The sequence below is a fragment of the Tamandua tetradactyla genome, chromosome 24 (assembly GCF_023851605.1).
Source record: "Tamandua tetradactyla isolate mTamTet1 chromosome 24, mTamTet1.pri, whole genome shotgun sequence".
NCBI lineage: Eukaryota > Metazoa > Chordata > Mammalia > Pilosa > Myrmecophagidae > Tamandua > Tamandua tetradactyla.
The window spans coordinates 22,245,509-22,264,910 of NC_135350.1; the positions used below are offsets into that span (position 1 = coordinate 22,245,509).

General features: G+C 35.4%; 1 protein-coding gene across 4 annotated transcripts in view; it reads right to left on the reverse strand.

Moving 5' to 3' along the window:
• The window catches only part of BANK1 (B cell scaffold protein with ankyrin repeats 1), a 327,436-nt gene that overhangs the window by 205,041 nt on the left and 102,993 nt on the right, over window positions 1-19,402 (reverse strand). The gene's annotated exons all lie outside the window — the stretch shown is intronic.

Below are 19,402 nucleotides of genomic sequence, written 5' to 3' on the forward strand. Positions count from 1 at the left end.
TGTGATAACCTTTGCTTTTGGATGAGTAACTTTAATTTTACTTATATTTATTAATATTAAAATAGAATTACAACCATGTCAATTGTAGTAACACTGAAATGTGTTTCCATAATAAATTTGATAAATATATGTGGTATGCTAATAAATTAAATAATAGAATGATAAGGTCTGGTTCTTCAACTAAAGGTCAGAAAGAGATGGTATTGTATAGATTATTTTGTTTCTGTGTCTACATGAGGGAGAATATTCATCTTTGCCTATTTTTTTCCCTGCAAATTTAGAGTAACTGTAAGTTTATTCTGTTCCTCTAATCTGAATATTTTGGGTGGGAACTCTGCAAGCCCAAGTGTTCTACTATCAGAGATGTGACATTTTATGGAGAACAGCATTCTTTAAAAATTGTATTGCATCAAGTTATTACTGGGAGCATATCAGCTTCGACACAGGTAAGTGTAGCTGAGGAGGGGTCCATCACCAATGCCAGGCAGGGTAGGGGGTGATTGTGGAGGTAAGGTGGCCACTTAGCCTTGGCCTCACATTCACAAATTTCCTAACTAAGACTTTTGAAATGATTTCCAGATAAAATGAAACATGTACAATCACAGAAAATAAATGAATCTATTGAAAAAAGAAGGTATTTTATAAATCTGCATTTTTCAGTAATCTGGGTGCTTCAGTAATAGATTCAAGCCTCTCTGAATCTTCTGAAAGTCCTGCTCAGAAATGGAGAAGGGATGAAAAGTCCTTTTCTCCACCAATAGCTACGTAATGCAGCTAAATTTTGTTAGAGCAAAATCTAACATTCATACGTGTCTGCTAAGTGCTACGGATGGTGTTAAACCCTTAGCTGTGGAACAAAAAAAAATACAAAAAACAAAAACAGGAAATAAAAGAAAGGAGGGGAGATGGGACAACAAGTTCTGCCCGCAAGAAATTCATAGCCATGTATTTACACACGGGCAAGAAAGAGACTTTTGTAATAAGAACGTTTCTATAGATCAGGTACAGTGAGAGCAAACAGAGGTGCATAAATTCCACAAGGCAAGAACTGGTCAGGGAAGGGGTTTTGGAGTAGGTGACCTGAGCAGAAAAGGAGCATTCTAGATGAAAGGAATGTATTGCATAAAGACATGGGGGAATCAGGAATCACGACCTGTTTAGAGAATTCAGATACTTTCAGAAGACTGCACGTAAATGAAAACTGAGAAGTAAGTATTGCAAAATGAGCCTCATTTGATAAAAAGTTTGCAGTTCACCCTGCAAGTTAGGAGGATTTATTTAAGGTCTATTGTACTTAGTGTGAAAACATTTATAATGTGGATTAAATGGGTTTTATTTAGGTTCCAGTCAGATCATGATGGTTTATGTGGTTGAGGATTGACACTGAATGGAACCTATACTATAAGTTAAAATGTGGCAATTTTATAGGAGTCATCATTATTCTTTTAATATTTTTAGGAAGAGCAGTCCCCAGAAAGCCCTTGATAGGAGTAGTGGGGCAAAACTTCTCACATAATTGGCAATATGTTTGCAAGTCTTAGATGACACATTAGAAAAAAAGTGTGTTTTAGCTATAGGAGCTGATGAAACATGAAAACAAACATCAGAAATCAAGAAAATTATAACATTAGATTGCAAACTCTTAAATATATTTTTTCTAATGGCCATGAGAGTTCCAATTTGCCAATTATCTGATCATTGATATTTTCATATGAAGACATAAATTAACTTTTTCTTTCCAAAAGTTTACAAGATTTTCTAGGTACAAAGTGGTATGACTTAGAGTTACTGCATGCATGAATAAGCTAAGCATAAGATAATTTTTGGGATGCCTTCCAACCAAGAGATTCTGAGACTCAGATGAGCATTCAAAAGAAAAAGAGATCCCACTAGGAATCTGAAAAACACCATTTCTCACACAGAAGCACCTTACAATTTGATACGAGAAAACTCTGCAGCTCATGTCATTGCACCCCTCTCTCTCTGATAAATAAAAGGATTTTAGAATCAGAAAATAAAATAACTCGCCACATGGACAAAGACTTAAGAATACAAATATCATTTATAGAAATAACAGGCAATATTGTAGTTTGCTAGCTGCTGGAATGCAACACACCAGAGATGGATTGGCTTTCAATAAAAGCGGATTTATTTAGTTGACATAGAGTTCTTCAGAGAAAAGGCAGCTAACCTTCAATTGAGGTTCTTTCTTACGTGGGAAGGCACAGGGCAATCTCTGCTGGCCTTCTCTCCAGGCCTCTGGGTTCCAACAACTTTCTCCAGGGTGATTCCTTTCTGCATCTTCAGAGGCCTGGGCTGAGCTGCGAGTGCTGAGATGAGGTATGCTGAGCTGCTTAGGCCATGCTACATTGAGCTCACTCATTTAAGCACCAGCCAATTAACTCAAACATTATTCATTGCAGTAGGCACGCCTCCTAACTGACTGCAGATGTAATCAGGAAAAGATGAGGTTCACAGGTCATTGGCTTATGTCCACAGCAATATAACTAGGCATCTTCACCTGGCCAAGTTGACAACTGAACCTAACTACTACAGGCAATATTCTAGCTTGCTATAACTAGTTAAAACACTTCTTTCAATTTAATAACTATATTCTTATTACTGTATTTGCATATTAAAAAATGGCATAGAACATAAGAAGAACATGTGACAATTTGGATAAATGGCTACTGAAAATAACCCTGAAAAGATTTCTCCTAGAAGACAGCCTAACTAGAAATATCTGAATTTATTAGGCATACTTCTTTTCTTTTTGCACGTTTTTATTATTGTGAAGAATAGCATATGTGCAAGAGAGCAATAAATCTCAAAGCACACCTCAAAAATCAGCTACAGAACAGATTTTGGTGTTTGGAATTGGTTACAGTTCCACAATTTTAGTTTTTTCCTTCTATCTGCTCCATGACACTAGAGACTGAAAGAAATACCAAATAATGATTCAGCAGCCAAACTCATTTGTTCAATCCTGTCTTCTCTGTTATAACTCCACCTTGTCGTTTGATGTTTCTCCCAATCTTTAAAGGTATTTGAGCTATGCCCTTTTGTGCTGGTCTGAATCTGTGGTGGACCCCAGAAAAACCATGCCCTTTGATCCTCATTTAATATTGCTGGGTGGGAGCATTTTGATTATTTCCATGAAGATGTGACCCACTCAATTGTGGGTGGTAACTTTTGATTAGATTATTTCCATGGAGGTGTGTCTCCACCCACTGAAGGTGGAGTTGATTGCTGGAGTCCTTTAAAAGAGGAAACATTTTGGAGAGAGTCCCTTTTGGTAGAGCTACGGGAAATCTAGCAGATGCTGCCATGTTCACCATGTGCCCTTTCAGTTGAGAGAGAAACGTTGAACATCATTGGCCTTCTTGAACCAAGGTATCCTTCTCCAGATGCCTTTGATTGGACATTTCTACAGACTTGTTGTAATTGGGACATTTTCTCAGCCTTGGAACTGTAAACTAGCATCTGATTAAATTCCCCTTTTTAAAAGCCATTCTGTTTCTGGTATGTTGCATTCCGGCAGCTAGCAAACTAGAACACCATTCTAACTTTTTCATGTTGGAAAGGGGTTGTTGATAACATGGCATAGGTGGATGGATCTAGTTGATGTTCTGGAGAGGCCTAAGAACCCATCTGGAGAGTTGTAGATTTCTGGAAAGCAATCATAATGCATGGAACATAGCGTATGGAACTTTCGTAGAATCTCTGATAAAGCCCTAGATGTTCATTAGGGTTGGCAGGAATGGTTTTGGTTAGGGTTCGGCAAACCATGATAAATAGCAATATCTAGCTGAAGCTGTGTAAGAGTGACCTCCAAAGTAGCCTCTCAACTCTGTTTGAACTCTCTCAACCACTGATACCTTATTTGTTATAATTCTTTTCCTCCTTCTAGTCAGGAAGGCATTGTCCATCGCACAGTGCCAGGGCCAGGCTCATCCCTGGGAGTCATCTCCCATGTTGCCAGGGAAACTTTCACCCCTAGATGCCATGTTCCACACAGAGGGAAGGGTAATGATTTTCCTTGCAGAGTTGGGCTTAAAGAAAGGCCACATTCGAACAACAAAAGAGGTTCTCTGGAAGCAACTCTTAAGCATAACTATAGGTAGGCTTAGCTCTCTGCTACATAAATAAGCTCCACAAGAGCAAGCCTCAAGACAAGGGCTTGGTCTATTCACTTGGGAGTCCCTAATGTTTGATGGAGTATTAGGGGTGTCTCTGGTGGTAAAGTTTAATAGTTCCATATTTTCTTCTCCCATCCCTCGAGGGACTTTGCCAATACTTTTTAACTAGCTGTTCAACATACTCTAGGACATATCAAGGCATTACATTAAGCTATACAAAATTACAAACCGTCATTCCTATTCTGGGCTCCTTGTGTTTGGGTTGTTTACATTATCTATCCAGGCAATTGAATTAGATTATGTGCTACTGAAATGTGAGGTTCTGGACAAAATAAACCTTTCTTCCTTTAGTCTCATAGAGTAGGTGAAGTTCTAAAATATAATGTCCTCCTTAACCCTGTATTCTGATTTACCTTAGCCCTGACCCAATCTGCTTTGTTCTTATATCTAATTAAAACCTGATTATCTTTTCAATTTTTTTTAAAAGTTGTTGGATGCGGCAATGATGGCCTTCAGAACTACAGAACTCCTACTCTGGATCTTAGTTGTCACACCCGTAGTTCCAGGGAAATACCAGGTTTTACATATATATATAGCATAGCCTCCCAAAATCTAAAAATAACAATTACAGCTCCAAACTAAATGTGACAGCTATACGAGCCTACAATCTCGGCCCCAATTCTCTTATAAGTATTTTCTAAATGAGACCATAAAATTTCTGCTCTTTTGTCTCTGGCTTATTTTGCATCACATAATGTCCCACAGGTTCATTTACACTGTTGCAGGGCATGCTTCCTTTTAAATTATGCTGCAAGTTCACAAATAAGCATTCTTTCAAAACATTGACATTGAAATTTTAACATGCCCATAAGTTAGACTTTTCCTCTCCTTAAAATAAATCATAAAACCCAAAGAACACCTGATAAGTTTGATAAAATTGTTACTCAAATAGAAAGATTAAAATAGAGTGGTAATACAACACTATCACAAGGAGCTAATAATAGGGAAAATGTATCTATTGCAAACTATGGACCACAGTTAATAGCAATATTTTAATATTTTTTCATCAACAGTAACAAATATACCACATCAATACTATGGGTCAATAATAAGGATGGGATAAGGCCTATGGGAAGATACGGGTTTTCTGTTTTCTTTTTATTTTTTTTCTGGAGTAGTGAAGTGTACTAAAATTGGTCCTTGGGGATGTATGCACAACTATGTGATGATACTCTGAGGCATTGATTGTATACTTCAGATGGCTTGATTAGTGTGTAAATATATCTCAATAAAATTGCATTAAAAAATTCTAGGAAATACAGATGGTAGTGGCAGAAAGCAGACCAGTGTCTTCCTGGGGATGAGCTGCAGGAATGGAGGGGTTACTGGTGGCATGAGGAAACTCTTAGGGCTGTTGGACATGGTCAGACTCTTGATTGTGGCATTGGTTTCACCGAAGCTATATAATGTCAAATACATTAAACTGCACACTTCAAATATGTACAGGTTACTGTATGTCAATAGTACCCTAAGCATATCTATATTCAAAAATATGAAAGAAGACCCCTATATCACAGCCTATGGAATAATTAACTTAAAATGAATCAAAGACCTAAATATAAGAGCCTGAACCATAAAACTCATAGGAAAAAAAAAGTAGGGAAGCATCTTCAAGACCTAGTGACAGGTGGTAAAAAAAAAAATGAGTAGTGTATTCTTGGTAAAAAATAGTGACAACCATCTTAAGATTTTAGTTATTGAGTAACTTTACATGCAATTAAGACAACAAAATGATGAAATTATATTGGTATTATTGTCTATAGGAAAATTTATATATATATCTAATATGTATGTGTATGTATATATATATATATATATATATATATATATATATACATACTATTTTTTACCAAGAATACACTACTCATTTTTTTTTTTACCACTTGTCACTAGGTCTTGAAGATGCTTCCCTACTTTTTTTTTTCCTATGAGTTTTATGGTTCAGGCTCTTATATTTAGGTCTTTGATCCATTTTAAGTTAATTATTCCATAGGCTGTGATATAGGGGTCTTCTTTCATATTTTTGAATATATATATATACACAAGTATGCATATATATGCCTATATATTTATATTCTATCCATGTAGATAAATAGAACATTGGAAAAAAGAAAGGAGAAAAAAGTTCTAAATATAAATAAACAGAAATTTCTTTATAAAATAGCAATATTTTATATATTTAGAGTAAGTATATGACTTTTTCCAGGAGATTTGTTTCAGGGTCATAGGAAGGAATGTGGGATTGATAAATCTAACTAAAATAGTCATTCACATGCATAGTTATAAATATAAACTATATTTAAATCTGAAGGCATTATATAAATGTATACTTATTCCTGGTAAACAACTTTATTATAATGGGTATTTCTTCTGAAAAGAGAAAATTACTTAAAATATCTGTTTAAAAAGGATATTTAGGATTATGGGCCTTTGCTTCTAGGTAATTAGAGCTAAACCAAGTAAAAACCTTATGTTTTATATCATATATATATATAAACATAAGAAGACTATGAAAGATGAAGAGAAGAAAGCAGACCAGCTGTTTTACATATAAATATAAAATTATACACCATGACCAAGTGGACTTATTCCAGGGATGTAAGGCTGGTTCAACAGTCAAGAGTCAATAATGTAATGTACCATTTTAAGAGGCTATACAAAAAAAATCCTATGCCATATCAATTGATGCAGAAAAAGCATTTGACAAATTCAACACTCACTTATGACAAAAAATAACTTTTCAGTTATACGAGAGTAAAGGATAATAACTTAAACTTGATAAAGAGCTTCTACAAAAACCTGAAGTTACCATTTAACTAATGATAAAAGACTGAATGCTTTCCTTTAGGATCAGGAGCAAGACAAGGATGTCCATTCTCACCCGTCTTATTCAATGTTGTAGAAGTCCTAGCCAGTACAATAAGGCAAGAGAAGGAACTTAAAGGTATACATATTGAAAAGGAGTTAATAACATATCCCTATTTGTATATGACATTATTATCTATGTACAAAATCCCAAAGTTTCTACAAAAAAATAAAAATTTCTGGAACAAGTGAGTTCAGTAAAGTTGCAGGACACTGGTTAAACATATTAAAATAAGTTGTACTTCTATATTCTAGCAATAACACATGAACAGAGACATTTAAAATATAGTACAATTTATAATTGCTAAATTAATAAAGTACTTAGTCATAAATCTAACAAAATGTACAGGATTTGTATGCTGTAAGTAAAATAAAGTAGCTACCTATATTGGGCATTGTCAGAAGAGACCCCTTTCCAAGAAAAGATTTTCCAGATGATAAAAGCAATTGACCTATAGGGGCTTTCCAAGTAAATGGAACAATGAAATCCACCCTACAGAATTGCAGGGAGGCAACACCTGGTGATAAACCAGGTCCTGTCCAGTAAAGATGGTTTATCAGAATGGACAAGTGTACCATAATAATCAATGCATATCTGCACCCGACACAGTAAGGGCCCCTCCCGCATCTATGGAAACTCAACATCAGCCAATCAGAATATTTCTTCACTTGCTTCTGTGCTTGCCCTATATAAACTCCCCCTATTTGGCTCTCTCAGTGGAGCTCCTTACCAAAGTGGTGTTTGACTGCTGCCTGATTTAAGAACTGTAAACTGCTCAAACTCCCCCGATTAATATCTTGTCTAATATTTTTTAATGGCTGAAAATTTCACAAGGCTGATGAAAGATACCAAAGCAGATCTAAGTAAATGGAGAGATACAGTTGGGTGGCTAGAAGCTATGTATCCCAGAAACACATGTTCTTAACCTTAATCCATTCTTGTGGGTGTGAATCCACTGTAAACCGGACCTTTGGAAGAGGTTACTTCAGTCAAGAAGTGGCCCAAATCAATCAGGATGGACTTAATCTTAGTACTGAAGTTCATTATAAACAAAGTGAAATTCAGACATAGAGAGAGAGAGAAAGCCACAGAAAGCAAGAAGCTTTAAGGTCAACAGAACCTGGAAGAAAAGAGAGAGGTCAGTAGAAGCTGCCATGTGCATTGTCATGTAACAGAGGAGCCCAGGACCAAGTACCACTGGCAGCCCACTTCCGAAGGTCAGTCTTGGGAAAGTAAGCATCGCCTTGATGACACTTTGATTTAGACTTTTTCCTAGCCTCAAAGCTGTGAGCTAATGAATACAATAAGTACAACTACTATAAGAACCTACTTTTCATCCTCATCTGTGTTTAGCAACCAGGTGGATTGAATATATCTATTCACTACACCTCAAATAGGTGTTTAAGTTCAACACAACTTCTATCCAAATCATAGCAAAACTTTTTGTAAATATAGGCAAGATAATTCTAAAATTTACAATAAAAGAAAAAGGAACTAGCTAAAACACTTTTGAAAAGTAAGAATGAAGTTGGGAAATGTTTGGAGTGCTGTGCAAGTATGTACGATGTAGGTATAAGATAAGCCTCTACAATGAAACAGACTCAGAGAGTTTAAGTTGTAATGATAATAACCACATATTGAGTATGTGTGATATGCTAGGCTTTATCTAATTTTTACAGCATCCTGCCTGGTATAATTTTTTTGGGGGGTGGTGGTGGTGCATGGTCTGGGAATCGAACCTGGGTCTCCCGCATGAAAGGCCAGCATTCTTCCAGTGAACCACCCATGCACCCCAGGTAGATTTTTAATTCCCATTTTTATAGATATGATAATCATGGTACAAAAATACTCAGTTATACCCCAAATCACACAGCTAACAAGCGGTAGAATTGGTATTCTAACTTACAACTTCAGCATTCTAAATAAACTGCATTTCATATCATACCCTATCCTTGGAGAGAAGAATAAAATCTGAACTAGTATTTGAGAAAAGGGAAGAAGAAATTTTGGACCTATGTTTTCAAGATGGCCATTGTACTTCCAAATATCATATTCATGTTATCCAGAAAGAAGGAGGAAAGGGACATGTGTGTATGTAGGAGGGGGAAAGCAAGATGATGCTAATCAGATCTATTATATTTCTTTTTTATCAGAAAAATAAAAGCTCCAAAGATGCTCCTTTCTGGCTCTTTAGCCAATACTAACTCGCATGGCTTCCTCTAGGTACATGGTGATTAAAAACGTAAAAATCTGGCTTTGTTAGCCTCAACAGTACAGGTTGGTAAGGGAAAACGCTGTAACATTGATGTTGCATGAACAAACCTATAAGGTCTGTCATAGAATACTAAGGTAATAAGAAAACAAACAAACAAAACAACAAAGATAGTAAGATTGAAAAGCCTTGATTAATAAGAAAAATGATTTCAATCAAATACTGTACGTGAAATGTTCACATTAGGAGATAAAATCCATTAAATATTTGTGCTATTTTACTCACTATCTTTAGATATCTAAAAGAAAAGTCAAATATTGAGCTGAAAACAGCCTGGTTCTTCTTCTTATAACAAATCGTTATGCTTGTTTAAGTTTCACCAGTAAAAGGAAAAATGTCATTTGTTTCATTGTTCATAATGCACGCTGTGAAAGAGAGCCAAAATAGCCATTTAAAGGGGAATTTGATAAATAGTTTACTTAACATATCTTAAATAAATCTTCCTACTGCAGCTTATAAAAAAATGACAGGTACATGAGCAAAGCAAGCACTTTCTAGTGTTGTGCAAAATCTTTTTTTTAATTGTACGAGTTCTAAACACCAAGAGACTAATTAAAAAAAAATACAATATGTAAATAGAGTTAAGATAAAAGAGATTTTTCTTCTCTTGTTAGACTAATTTTTTCAAGTTCTGAATGAGATATTTCTTAGAACTGCAGATTATCTATAATTACATATGCAAAATGAATGTAATAATATAAAACTCAATATGATTTAATTCTTCTTTAAAATGATCTAAATATATTATGTATTAAGTATTCATATAGTTATAGAATTGCTTTAAGTAAATTGAAATTGTATTATAAAATGAAGAAAATGAGTTTTGAGTCTGGGAAACCTGTGTTTAAATGCCTGCTCCTGGGCTCATTAGCTACTTGACCTTAATATTACTAACCTGACAGAATTAGTCAGAGATTTAAATGAGTAAATATTTATAAAATCACCAATAAATAATAATTCCCTCTTCTGTAAACACTTTGGTACAGATAGGTAACAACTCATGAGATGTAATCCATCATGATTTAGAGAGAAGTGCACAAATCTATCAGTAAGCGCTGACTCCCAGAGCTGGGTTTTCCATTGACTGAGCAAATGCATTAGTTGGGTTTTTTTCTTTCTAAATTCTTAAATTAAGGCTAATAACACATATCTTCTAAATTATGTGTTATAAATTAGTTAGAGTATAGGCTTGTTTAATATAACAAAGGCTGAAAGTGACACTGGCTTAAACAAGTCTGGAAATAGGAGGTTCAGGACTGATGTGGGGGCTCTCTGGATTTGGGAATCCAGGATCCTTTCATCTTATCTTCCTGTCAAGTTGTCTTTATGGTTCAAGATGATTCATTCACCATTCCCATGTCAGCATTCCAGCCAATCAAAAGAAGAAAGTAGGTGGGTAGGTGGGGAAAAGAGCATGACTCCACCATCTCTTAAAAACGTGATCTAAAATGTTCACGTGCCAGGGTTCACAGGTGGTTCAATGGTAGAAAGTTCACCTGACATGCAGGAGACCCAAGTTCAATTTCCAGCCCATGCATCCTCCCCTCAAAAATGTTCACTTATCACTTCTGCTGACATACCATTGTCCATAACTTAGATGACCAGACTTAACCATAAGGGAGTCAGTATATGCATCCTTTAGATACTATGGAAGAGAGAAGAAATAAAATACAGGGGATAACTAGATGTTTCTGCCATCTCCCTTGAAAATCATAATTTACATAAAAACATTCTGATAAAAGTAAAAAAATAAACAAAAAATACCCCCAGACCATTAATTGAAGCTTGCTTGAGCCGAATTCTTAACTTGACCCACTTTTCACAGTTACTTCATAATGTCAAGAAGACTCAAGTCTTTAATTTGACCAAACTTGCATAGACACACTAATGTAGGCTGTTAATATTAATATCAACATTAATGCCAACAAACAAATCCAAGTCTTTCTATTGAAGGCATTGAATAAAGCTGTCTTAAGAACCATACTTTTCCTCACCTTCACCTACCTTTAGCAAACATTTTGTAACAGCTTATTGTTAAATATGTAACAAGACAGATGTTTTTAACACATATAGCACTATTATATTAAAAGAAATGTCTTTCCAAAAAGACTTCTGTAAATCAAGGCATGATTTTTTGAAACATTTTTATAATTTTTCTTTGGGTTGTTTCAGGAGCTGATTGATAAGCTATACAACAGACTTGGTCTCATAGTTCGGGTATAGAAATGCTGAGTGTTTTGATAGGTGTTGCACAAAATGTTGGGAAATTGAAAGTATAAAATTCCTTTACCCTCTCATTCACTTGCTCAACAAACTTTTATTGATCACCTCTGTGGCAGGCATTGTACCTGGTTTTGGAGATAAAATGGAGACCAAAACAGATAGTATTTCTGCCCTTCTTAACCTTATAGTCTAATGAGAAGCAGATGTGAATTTTAAAAAAATCTCACAAATAAATGTCAAACTGGAATGTGATTAGTGTTACAAAAGAGATACACATGGAGATGTTTGAGGTTAGAGAAGGCTCAATGAGGAAGATATGACAGAGCTAAAATTTTGAAGATGAATAAGAATTAACTAGGTAAATCCCACAGAACATCTTTTGTTACTCAGATGTGGCCTATCTCTATCTCAGCCAACACAGCAAGCAAACTCACTGCCCTCCCCCTCTCTATTGGGACATGACTCCCAGGGATATAAATCTTCTTGGCAACATGGGACAGAAATCCTAGAATGAGCTGGGACTCAGCATCAAAGGATTGAGAAAACTTTCTTGACCGAAAGGGGGAAGAGAGAAATGAGACAAATTAGTGTCAATGACTGAGAGATTTCAAAGAGTTGAGAGGTTATCCTGAAGGTTATTCTTACGCACTATATAGATATCCCCTTTTTAGTTTAAGGTGTATGAGAAAGGCTAGAGGGAAGTACCTGAAACTGTACAATTGTGTTCCAGTAGCCATGTTTCTTGAAGATGACTGTATAATGATATAGCTTTTGCAATGTGACTGTGTGATTGTGAAAAACCTTGTGTCTGAAGCTTCTTTTATCTATGGTATGGACAGATGAGTAAAAAATATGGATTAAAAATAAATAAATAATAGGGGGAACAAATGTTAAAATAAATAAATTGAGTAGATAGAAATACTAGTGATCAACGAAAGGGAGTGTTAAGGGGTATAGAAAAAAGGGGGGAATAAAGGTTAAAATTTTTGGGTAAATGGATATACTAGTGGTCAATGAAAGGGGGGGTAAGAGGTATGGTATGTATGGGTTTTTCTTTTTTTCTTTTATTTCTTTTTCTGGAGTGATGCAAATGTTCTAAGAAATAATCATAGTGATGAATACATGACTATATGATGATATTGTGAGCCATTGATTGTACATCAAGTATGGAATGTTCATATGCTAAGAATGTTTGTGCTTGTACGTTGTTTTGTTCTGTCAATAAAAATATTTAAAAAAAAAAAATTAGCTGGGTGAGGGTGGTAAGGGGGAAGGTAAGACTGCAAAAGTGTCTTAGGTATAGAGAAGAGCTATGGAAAGGCCCTGTGGTAGGAGATTACACGACACTATCTAGGAACCACAACAGGCCAAAACTGTACACTTGGAATGGAGAGGAAGAGGAAGAAGACTGAGGTAAAGCTGGAGAGAAGGACGGGGAAGAGTCCCTGCAAGGCCATATTGTTCATGTTGCGAAGATTTCGTATTTATCTATACAGCAAAAGGAATCCACTGATATAACTGAGCAAGAAGGTTATATGCTGAGATATACCTTTTTAAAAGAACCTCTCAGACAATGAACTTAAGATAAGTAGCAGGAGGATAAAAGAACATGTTTTGGATCCAGTTAAAAGGCTATGGTAGTAATTCAGGCAAGAAGAGAAGTGGGGCTGGCCATGGTAGCTCAATGGCAGACTTCTTGTCTGCCGTGCCAGAGACCCGGGTTCGATTCCCGGTGCCTGCCCATGCAAAAAAAAGAAGAAGAAAAGTGGTGGACTGAAGTGTTGGAACTGGAGAGATACAGAGGGGTGAGCAACATTTAGTGAATAAAAATTGAAATGGCTGGTGGCAGACTGAACTTACAGAGTGAGGGAGCAGAAAGTATCAAGCAGATTTTTAAGTTTCTGGCTTTTAAATGGTATTTATGATGCATTTACTGAGTTAGAAAACAGTGAAAGACCAGTGTTTAAAAGGAAACATCATTTGGGTATATCTTGTAAGTTAACTCAAGAAATAAGGAAGGTATAAGAACCCAAACTTGATAAATTCAAAATTTATTTGTTAAGTCATACGAGGAAGAGATTGCAAAGGATATTGAGAAGGAAAGGCTAAAGAAGTGAGTGGGAAAGGAGGAAGATATGGTTTCATGGAAGCTAGGGAAAAAACTAGTTTCACTATCAAGAAAGTGAGAGTTGTCAACAAATTAAATTCTGCTGGAAAATCAGGTGAAATTGAACAAGAATAATGTCCATTGGATTGATTAGGAAAGACTTGAGTATAGCTGGTGTGTATTTGTTTGTGTGTTTCTGCCTGAGGTAACAAGGTTAATGAAAGTAAATGGCTGACAACTGGGCAAAAAAAAATTAATTCTCAGAAGTTGAATCTTCTTTGCCCAAGATTTCATTTATTTTATTTACTATGTTTTGAAGCAGTTTACTATGCAAGCATAATTTATGAATTATAAACACATTTAGAGTTTTTACATTATATATCCATTTTATTTCATCATTTCATTTACTGATAAGAGAGCTGTTATTAGTAAAGAGACCAATAATAGTGCATCTTGACTTCAGAAAATGCAAATAATTTTTTTCCCCACAGGGCTTTTACTGCCTTCTAATTTCCAAAGGGTTAGTCATGATTTGTGGTGTTTCTTATTAAAGGGAGATTCTCTAATTTTCTCTAATTTCCTTGTTATGAATAATAGCTAAGAAGGAATACAGTTAGCTGTATTGCCGTGTGCTTTGCTTTTTTGGATTGTTTTAAAGTATTCTTTAAGATTAAGGATATGAACTCTCAAAAATTAATTAATAAAAGCTGAAGCCTTCACTGGAATGAGTGAGCTATAGGACCCACCCATACCAGCACACAAACATCCTTAGCAAAGAGTAGTCAAAGCCAACTTCAGAAAATGAGACCAAAGTGGGCATGCAAGAATCAGAGAGATGTGTTAAATTGGGGTAAATAAAAAATGGGGGTGGTGGTGGTTTTTATCTCCATTGAGTCAGCAGAAAATATACATTAAGAAGTCTTTCTAATAATATATATTCTAAACAGTAGCTAAACATAAGCTAAATCACATCTAGCCAATAACTATGAAAATGGACTGAGGTGGTTTATATGGGAAAGAATTGGAGAGAACCAACTCTGTTTGTTTTAATGGCTGAGTAACTGTACTCAGAAATATTTTCCCCCTGTAACAGTTGTTATATCTTTAAATTTTGTTTGTATTTCTGTAAATAAATGGATGAGGGTACTTATGTTCCTGTTTGATTGAGTAATTTATCACAGAATTAAGTTTAAACATTAAGTCTGAACCACCCTAATCAGGCACCATTAACCATCTCTTGGTCATTGCCAGAGGTAGAGACATAGCACAAAGGAAATGTTACCCGTTTTATTAGTAAAATACAAGCTGCAATAGATATGCCTTATCCTTGTTCATCCATTCTAATAAAGAACACAATCTGAGTAAGTGAATCCAGAAATAAATTTCCAAATTGCAGTTGTGTTTTTTCTCTACTCAACTTTTCTTTCATCAGAATTATGGAAACATGTAATAGAATTGATGGAAGAGACATAAACCTCAAGTTGCTCCCTTCTTTCCTGGAAGGAGAGTTAGGAAGAGGTGGTAATAAACAGTTAAAAGGTACATGGAGAGCCTCCATATTTGCGAGCCAATCCTCTTTTATGGAGAATGGTTGCCGTTCTCAATCTAAGGAATATTTTTTCTTAATAAAATTATGGACAATTTGAATTGTAAATGGCCTCGAATGTTTTATAGACCAGCTTCTTTATTGTACAGATGAGGAAATTCCTTGAGCACTAAGGAAACAGCTCCCATAGAATCTTAACTCCTGCCTCCACCTCAACCAGAACTAATATTCCCATGCCACGCTACTGCTTCCTAGTAAAGGAAAAGGAAAAGACAATATGCTGTTTTTGAAAGATATGAGATCTGATAGGAATTCTGAATGGTAAACATTTCCTTAATATTTGAAAAGAAATATTTCAAAAGAAAAGAAAGGCTGGGAATATATGAATGTTAAAAATCAATTATGAGGTATACTGACATTCAGTTCATTACTGATTTATAACATTAAGAAAAGTTTAGAGCACAGGTTTTTTCATGTTTTCTAGGATCATGTACTTCTAAGAGTTCCTCACTTTCATAAGCATCAGGTTCATTTACTCAATTTTACAAATAAATAGCCAGGTATTTTAAGAGGACAGTTTCCATTCCTATTTTCATCTTATCTATACATGTGGTATAGCCTTTCACATATTTATTCATACAGCGTTAGGAAAAAGGCAACCACATGTGTTTTTCCCACGTTTCCTCAAGCAGTCAACACCAGCTGTGTCTCATGTGCCAGGCCCTATCTGTGTGAAAGATGCAAAGAGAAAACACAGAGTGGCCATGCCCTAAAAAGGGAGCAGGAATTGAAACAACACAAAGTATTCTAAGAGAGTAAGCAATCCCAAGTGGCTAGAACATGGCATCATAAAGATAATCAAGAAGATATGGTGTAATGCTGTGGGAGGAGGTGATTCTGGGAAATATTAGGGACCATACTGCCTTGTGTGCCATTCAAAGGAGTCTAAACTTATCCTTGGGCCACTGAAAGTCTTTAGTAAGGGAGTGTCTTAGGTGACACTGGTGTTGTGGTGAAGCATGGTGTAGAGGCAGGTGCATTTGTACCTCTTGTCAACAGTAGCTGATGAAAAGAGGCAAGAAAATTTTATCAACCTCTTCAAGGAGAAACAGGCCTAGAGAAGAAACTTATTCAAAGGCCTAGAACCTTTGGTTTGGGGGAGATCTGGTATTTACAAATGGGAAGGATCTCCTGAAGAATTCTTTAAGGGAAACACCTGCTCATATCTAAGCTTTAATTAAATGAAGAAACTAACTTCATAGGAATTATTACACGGAGAAGCACACTAGGAAATTCCTTATGAAATAAGAGTTCTCTGGGTTGGTACTTTCTCTCACCCAAGCTCCATCTAGTTTAATACTCTGTACCAACAAACAACTAACTCTGTACTAACTTTGTTTTCCAGAAAGCAAACCAAAAATTGAATTGTATATGCAACTTTTAAACCTGGAGATAAAGTATACCTAAAATTAAGACAAAAATAAGATTTCAATCTGCATCATTTAAAAATGCAAAGGGATGCAACAAAAATACATCTTTTTAAAATAAATATAACTAAGTAGAATTTTTGGGTATCGTAAGCATTTAAAAAACTGTTTTAATGGATAGTCTCCCAATACTTTGATTGATAGTTGCTATGCTCTCTTAGAATTTTGCCCTAATTCTGTTTTTATATTGTATCTAGTTGTTCCTATACAAAGTTAACTTTGCTTTTGCCCAAGATACTTTCGTAAACAGGAGGAAAGTCTCAAAGGTTTTAATTATATTAGTTAAATAGCAGTGGCTAATATTTCTACTACTAGTGTGTGAATTGTAAGTATCTTCACAAACTGGGCCTTGGATTGTTTTCATTTGAATTTTTCATAAATTTACTATTTTAGGTGATGTTTTATGATGTTATGTGTTGGTATTTAGTATCTACCCAAAAAGTATTGAATGAGTTAGGGAGCAATCTGGCAATTAAACTAGTTCAGGTAAAGTGTTTTAAGACCTAACAGACATCATTTAAAAATAAAAATTAAACCAGCTTTCTTATTAACATTTATTTTCTCAAATTCACAGAATGTCATTTTGCTATATTCTCCAGTAAATTCCAGGATTACTGAGGAAAAAGTCACACATGTCGATTTCTCATTATGATTTATTTTCTCAAATTCACATGCTCATGTTGTTGTATGTCCAAAAATATTTAAATGGTTATAAGGAGGATCCTATTATTCATTTTTAGAATTACTGAAATCACATCTAGCACTAAAATTTACAGGAAAATTCAGGGGAGTCCTTACAATATACCATTTTAGTTAGGAAGCTAAGATATTGAAAAATATTCAAATCTGCCAAGATACGTTTTTATAAATACACAATAATTGTGGTGAATAAATTATGTTACATTGTGCTTGGAATAAAGATGATGTTCAGTAGACTATTTGCAAAATATTCCAAGTTTCCCAATTAAAGGACAGAGTAGCACAGTAAAGAAATACTTAATGTTCTCTACTGGTAAATGAAGAGAACTGTTTTTTGTTGTGTTTTTTTTTTTACATAATTCTTTAAATAAAATCTATGTGGGAGCAAAACCAAACGTCAAAAGGAAAAACCAGGGTGCATGTAAGAGCAGCATACTGTAGGCTGGTGTACAGCTTTTGAGGCCAACCCACGCTAAAACACACCAAACTGATGCCCCTGTGGCTCCTTCCTCATCACGGCAGACTCTGCTTTCATATTTCAGTGAATCCACAGTAGAGATAACCCAAGCGGGCCAGATTCCAGAGGATCTAGGTCAACTTCATGTCATACCTAATCTAAGAGTCTATGGAGACGGACTGCATTGCAGCCTTTTCCTTCTTTCAGGTCTGTGATAGTTAAGCGTAGTCTGTCTGACACCCCAGTTTCTGAATATAAAACCTTTTGGGTCCTCTGATGACAGTAACAAAACCTCTGGATCCAGTTTAAATTATGTAAAATGAAGCCTGATCTCCTAATGTCTATTTGTTACTCTGCAGTCACAGAGTGGTCACAGAGTTAATAATTCTTTCCCCTCAGTACTCAGACCTCAGGGTTAAAATGGCTTTTTCCTGACAGTAAAAGCCTGAATCAAGCTTTGACTGTCCAGTATTCCCTCTCCAAATCACCAGGAAGGGAGCAATCCTAAGAAGCAATGATGATAACCCTTCCTAGCTTTCATATCTCACCTCCCTCACTTTTATTGAGGGTAAAAATAAGAACAGAATTTTCCAGTTATCTAAAAACAATTCAAAAAAGGATGCTTTTTTTGTTTACTCAAAACTGTAGAAGAGTGTGGGCCACAGTGGCTCAGCAGGTAAAAGTGCTTGCCTGCCATGCCTGAGGACCCGGGTTCGATTCCTGGTGCCTGCCCATGTTAAAAAAAAAAACAAAAAACTGTAGAAGAAATCGTGATTGCATGTTTATAGCATTCTGAACACATCTGTCCAGGAGTCATAAATTACATTTAATTTTTGTATTATTCAAAATTGGTTTTTTTTCTACCCAACAGCCAAACTAATGCAAAAATGAATTTTGGGGACTGCTTTACCTCTATGTGGACTGAATAGTGATAATGCAATACACTGATTATATTAATCTTTGTGTTATGAATAGTATTTTTAAGTAGAAGGTAATGTAGACTTATCAAAAGGGAACGGGAATTTTGGATTTCAAGCACGTTATTACTTTCATCCTCGCTCTGTAATTGCAGTATAGACATTTTTCAAATGCCCTCAGACTCCTTCATTGGATAAATGTTATTTTACTTCCTGTCTTTTTCTAAGACATTTTACTTTTTCCATTGTTCTAAAATATATCACTCATAAAGGAGAGCTCTAATAGAGAAAGGTGTCACATAAAGCAAATTAAAAAACAAAGCTTCCAATTCCAAACTTCTGTAAACAACTAAGACTTCACGACAATCTGCCACCTTTACTATCACTGATGGCTTTGTTACCAATTTACATTACAGGGTGTTTTTTTGGCAAAGCTGAAGATAACCATGTTTAATTCACCTACCACCTTCTTTGCCTCTACTCTACCTCCTTCCCCCTCACCACCTCTGTCACCCCCGAATAACAAGGTAATTACACAAAGTTATAATTCTGATTATCAGGTAGTTATAAAAAGAAAAGATTTAGCTCATTCTGAAAACTTGAAGGAATAAACACATAAAGAATAAAAA